The sequence below is a fragment of the Numida meleagris genome, chromosome 2, assembly GCF_002078875.1.
Source record: "Numida meleagris isolate 19003 breed g44 Domestic line chromosome 2, NumMel1.0, whole genome shotgun sequence".
In the NCBI taxonomy this organism is placed as follows: Eukaryota; Metazoa; Chordata; class Aves; order Galliformes; family Numididae; genus Numida; species Numida meleagris.
Window position 1 is genome coordinate 23,216,517 of NC_034410.1, and position 6,070 is coordinate 23,222,586.

At 40.1% G+C, this 6,070-nt stretch overlaps 1 long non-coding RNA gene across 1 annotated transcript; it reads right to left on the minus strand.

Annotated features, from left to right (window-relative positions):
• Nucleotides 1,782-5,823, minus strand: LOC110394658. Its single transcript, XR_002435779.1, has 3 exons — nucleotides 5,783-5,823; nucleotides 2,761-2,953; nucleotides 1,782-2,623 (listed from the first exon to the last, which is right to left on the minus strand). It is a non-coding gene; the product is annotated as an uncharacterized LOC110394658 (long non-coding RNA).

Here is a 6,070-nt window from a genome sequence, read left to right on the forward strand (position 1 = left end):
GGCACCAGCCACACCAAAGAGGAACTTCTAGAGCAGAGGGCAGAACATGTGGATGGATGTCCCAGTTGAGGTTGGTCAAGGCAATTTAAGGCTTATTAGTACTCTCAGGGTCCCGACGGGTTCCGTGATTCTTCAGCATGTGATATTTCTAATAAAAATCCATATATTAATTCTGCGTAGCAACCTTAATAATGTGCTGTTTTTAAAGAGGTTGCTGCTTTTTTTCCTTTAGCTTTGAAAATTAGGCAAATTAACGTAGAAATGCATGAATGATACTCCCCATTTTGGTGGTGTTTGAGGTAGACTCTCTTGGTTGAATTGTGACTATATACCCCTAGTTAAACCCCATGCAGCAAATTCTGGTGTCCTGCATGAAGGGAAAGGACACCTGCATCCTGCCTCGATTCATCCCTCCCAGCTTTTTGTTTCTAGGCAGGATACAGAAGTTGTAAGCCTAACCACCTCTATAGTTCGTGGAGAGGAAAATGCATGTCTAAAGGGTGTTTCATCCAACCTAGCATCTGGATGACCCAACAGAAACTTAACACTCCGAGACGTGTGTTCCATGTGGATTTGTATGTTTTGTGTATTACCCTAATTCTTAGTTTTTAAACAGCAAAAAACAGGTGGTTAGCAAAATTACTGCTAGTGTATTATACAACATACCTGATAAATAAATAGAGGATACCAGCTGTCCTGATTATACCATTAGTTGCAGCCAAGGAACTATAACTAGCAAACAATCCCTTCTTGGTACTCTTTAGCATGTTCCCCTTTGCATAGCCATAAGAAAACATCTGGTTGCTAATTTATTTCTGTTTCTGCACTTGTTAAACAACTTCTGAAGTACACTTGTGCTCCAGGAGACTAAGGACTGGATGTTGTGAATGGCAAAAGTACTTAGCAGAGAATTCAGGAAAGCAGCTGAGAATACACTGGGAGCAATCTTCAAGCAGAACATGGGTAACTGGTTCTTAAACAAATGCAGCCTATTTATGTAAAGCAGCTAAGCATAAGCTGTGTTGAGTCAGTATCTATCCTAAAGTCAATCTGTGATCAAGCAAAAGGCCTCAGATTTATGGTCTCTCGGGTTAAGTGCAAGCTGCTTTAGAAGTTAAGAACTAGCTTGTGCCCCCTGTACAACATACCTCATGATAAAAAAAAACTCGAGTGCTACTCTCCCTCAGTTAAGTGAAATATACCTGGTCACAAAAGCAGAAGGACAACATCTAGGGTTGCTTTTCTAATGACAGACTGGAACCTAAAGGATTCACATGCTTGGGGAAGGCATTTTTGATGCCTCAAAGGTATCTCCATATACCTGAAAGTTTGAAAATTGGTCTTGGGGTGGTATTATAGAATTTATTACTGCTAGTTAAGTTTTAAGATTTTTTTGGAAGAGGATATTGCTTGAGTCGGTCAGTAAGCTCAGATAATATGCAATTCAAATTATTTCTCAAGTCTCTTTAGCTTTCTTTTCCATGTTTTGAAAGCCCTCAAGCAAGCTTCTCATATTCAGCGTGTGGGTGTGTGCATTGTGTGGGCTGTCACTGTGCTGATTTTTCTTCAGTCAGATGCTGCCTATAAGCAGTAGACAGGAAAGCATTGGTGGGTAATGCTGAAGCTCCTTATCTGAAGACAGCCCACACATTTTTAACTGAGGACCAAGAAGGTTTCAGCACTCAGGTAGATAGATACAAAACTGAGAAAAAAAACAGCCCCGTAGAAGCATAACAGGCTGCAAGTGTTTTTCTCATTTATTGATGCCAAAAAGTAACATGAAGTTTCCATGTACAAGTTTAGAAAGCCCCAAACTTAGGAAACTGTTTCAACTATTGGAGCAGTGCTACAGAAACCTGAATAAAGCAGAAAAAGCCCTTAGCTTACAGGGCAAGGCAGATCCTATTTCTACCCAGACACTGTTACACCCTGCATTCAGTTCTGCACTGGCTAGAAAGCATGGAATATATTCTAACTCCAGCTTTGTCACTGAGGTAGCAATGGCTCTCTAACCAGCTTCTGCCCAGCCTCCCAAACCTCATACACAGCAGGGCTTGCTGCACTCTGCTGCACCCACTCAGCTCTCTGCAGAGGGCTGCCCTGCTTCAAGTAGTCCTGAGGCTGCCACACATGTCTACAGAGATGTAGAGTTGTGTTTTGAAAGCAGCAGGTAAGATACTTCAATTAGCATTAAATTAGAGTCAGCAATTGTTTGCATTTGAACAATGATCATATATTATCACACTATGGAATAAACAACAAACAGAACATTCCCAAATAGCTCTGGAGAAAAAAATTAGGATCTTTGGAACAAACTGCTTCCACAGAACAAAGCATGAGAAATATTTACAATTAACTCCAAATATCTAAGGCTTCTTTCTTTTCCATTTGTCCAGAAATTTAAACATGAATTTCAAGGTAAGGCTTCATAAATACAACAGCAAAAGGAGGAATAAGGAGAATCTCCAACACTTACTGGATATAAGAGGAAACGTGATGAAAGATGAGGATCAGCTTGATGTACTTAATGCCTTTGTTCTCAGCTTTTCTTAGTAAGGCAAATTGTTCTCAGGGTACCTAGCCCTCTGTCAGTGTTTTCCACCTCAGGGAGTAGATGAAGTCCCTATAATATAATGGAAAACTGTCAGCAGCATCCTACATATTTTGTGCATTCACAAGCCTATGGAATCAGGCTGGTTTCCTCAAGGGATACTGAAGTAGCTGGTGAGAGTGCTCACAAAGCCACTTTCAGTAATTTACCAACTGTCCTGGCTAACGGAGGAAGTTACATTTTACTGGAGATTTGCAAATGCAACTAATAAGGCTGCACAGGTGGAGTCTCTGTCCCTGGAGAGATTCAAAGGATGCGTGGAGGTGGTGCTAATGGGACTTGGTGGGTCAGGTTCACAGTTGGAGTTGGAGCTCTTGAAGATCTTCTCCAGCTGAGGTGATTCTGTGAGTCAATGAATAACTCTGAATCATATGTGTGACTCAAAAATATAATTTCTCACATCAAAAATTTTAAAAATGGGAAGTTTAAAAATGGGAAGTTTCACTGTCCTAGAATCAGGCTTATTTTTCCCATTTCTCATACCCTAAAATTTCATTTCTGTTTCAAATCTCCTTTCAGCCCTATCTTGACCTGAAAAACGCTGTTCTTGTGAGCCAGCACACTCTGCTGGTAGACCAAGAGAACGACTATTACAGCAAAATAACCTAAAAATAAAGCATGCCACACAATTAAAAAAACAATCAATTGTATCTCATGAGAAAAGGAAACAAGCCTTAGTAGTACACAAACCACAGTCTTCCTGCATAGTGGAATTTGTTAATACAGTTTTAGTCATCTAACTATATTAAAAAGGAGTTGATTCATACTATTAAATCTATTTTTTTTTTTACAGTTGTCTCAGAAGGAATAAATTGGACATGAGGTAATCAGACCACAGAGTGTGCAATGCTCCAGTAGGTCCAGATTCATATATCATCTTTTCAAGCTTGAAAAATGAGAAAAGAGCTTGAAGTAGAACATCAACCCCAGTCCTTGGATGTAGAGAATTGTAAACGAAAGGAAACTTCTTGAATCCAAAGCTGACTCTGGAGCTCTAGCTCTGATCTCTGAAAGGAAGAAGCCTTGTTTTCTATGTTCTTCGCTCAGCTGCTGAGGAAAACCACTCTGCAAATTTTAGCACCAACTATTGTCCAGCTTAGTAAGAAGAGCTGCGCTCCCTCAGTTTACCACATTATGAAATTCTGGGTAAATATTTACCAGCCTCATGATACCATACGCTTTATAAATAGATAGTAGTTACATAATGCATTCTCTCTGATATTGCAGATTTCTGAAGTGCCCTTCGAAGTTTATAACTAGCTTTGCTCTGTCACCAAGAAGCCCCAAAATCCAATATCTTTTGGTCTCTTTAGCTGCTGTCATGCTCATAGCAGAGTTCACTCTTATTTTGGATATCCTCATTCAATGACATTAATCTATATGTCAAAGAGCTTTGGAAGATGCAATAATAGAAAACAAAAGCAACCACTGGGAGAACGAGTTATGCATGCGTTACAGATATTCACAGATGCTTTTCTTATACATGCTGCTTTACATTTTGAAAACCATTTGCAACATTATGTCCAGGGCAAAGCAGGTTGTTCCATGTACCATGGATCCAAGAGAAGAAAGTCACTTATGTGCACGTCTCACATCTCTGCCAAAATTCTTACCACCACGCCTTCTTTCCCCCCTTCCCAATTTCTTTATGCCCATCACAGCACATCATACTCCTCATATTGCTTCACCATTAAACTGATTAAGTGATAGTATCTATTGTTGCTGATCTCAAAAGATGCACTGCTGCCTGACTAGGCAGTGCACAGCATGGTGACAGGCCAGCTCTAGGCTAAATGAAGCCTAGACCTGGTAAGCTCAGAAGGTTATCACAGCATAAGCAACTCCAATATTCACAAAACCTTTAGGAACATTATTATCTTTCATCCTGTTGTCACAGTTAGTTGACATTTGCCATGGGGTTCAAAAGGTTCTGAGAAGAAGATGCAGGGACTGCTAGACACACAAAGAACACTCAGATCAGCCAGAGGGAAATAAGTATGCAAACTCAATTAAGTCAGTAGAAAAGGAATGTTTCATTTCTATCATTGAGGGAAATGAGTGTCCTTTGGATTACTATTATTCAGTTAAAATACAAGCTAACTTTAAACTATCAGAAGAAATTATTGCACCTGTTCTGAAAATGTTGTATCTGTAGTCATGATTTTATGTGCATGAACCAGTTCCTAAGCAGCAACAATTTTCAATTACATTTTGTGTAAAGTCAGTAATTTTTGCCATTAATGAGATGGATTTGCCTTGGTTTAGTTTCAATGAACCTACTGGAGTTCTGTCTCTTGGGAAAGTCTCCTTTATTCATTACCTGTATCCTAAATGTATTTTTCTAATTCTGGAAGATCCAGCAAATCTGCCAGTATCTTTGCTCTGTTGTTGCTGTTCCTTGCATTAAATTTTGCATTCCTCAAGGAATTCCCTATTAGAAACTGCTGCATGCAGCATGTTTCTGAACAGTAAACCCAGTCTTTTAAAACCCACAGACTCTGGATGTCACATATGGTGTATGCATCCTCTAGAGTGCTGAATCTTCTTCATCTCATAGATTTCACTAAATGGCTTCAACCGCTTCCAGGAGCTGGTCCACACAAAGTGGTAAGAGCAAAGATGGAGAGGCAGAGGCTTAATCAAGTCTCCTAGGAAAAATTTCTTTTTGAAAGTTACAACCTCCTGCCTCTTCAGCATAAAGGAGTACATGGCACTAAAGCTCAGGAAGAATGAAGGAAAGAAATTGTTTTTTTTTTTTTCCTTTCCCCCTTATGTACATGAAAGCTCCTGTAGTGCTAATGGTATTTACATACACTTTCAGAGACAGCTGTATTCCATGAACTGGAAAACAGATGGTCAAGGGGCTAATTAATGAGAATAACAGCCACCTTAAATGCACCATTTACAGTATGTCAACTATGTAACCCTTTTCTTAAATCAGAAAAGGACTGAATGAGAGAGTTTATGAACAAAGGCAGAAAAACAGACCCTAACGTTCCAACTATTAATAGCAGGAAGGCATTTTCCCAGAACCTTTGTAAAGTGCTCTATTTTGGAACTGTACTGTGATGGAAAGGACAGCAGAGCAGCACAGTCCCATACTACAGCAAGTGAGGATTTGCTCAAATGAAACAGCTGTAGGCACAGAAATAAGGGAAAGAATCTGCTTACCTTCAGAAGACCCCAGGTACATAGGAGATCTCCAGCAAGACACTCTTACCTCCTCTGCCAACACTTAAATGAGGTCTGGGAAGGGGCGGATCCTGGCTCCACCCCTTCTGGCCACTCAGATGCATTGCATGCACCTGAGCTCCCCTGGGTTGGCCCTGCCTTCCCAGCAGGTGCTTAATCACTGGTTTGAGCCGTGACTTAGCATTTCTGCTACAGGATCCAGTGTTTCTAGTGGCAAGACAAAAACAAACAAGAACAAAAACTAATAAAAAAGACTAAGTCAGGCAC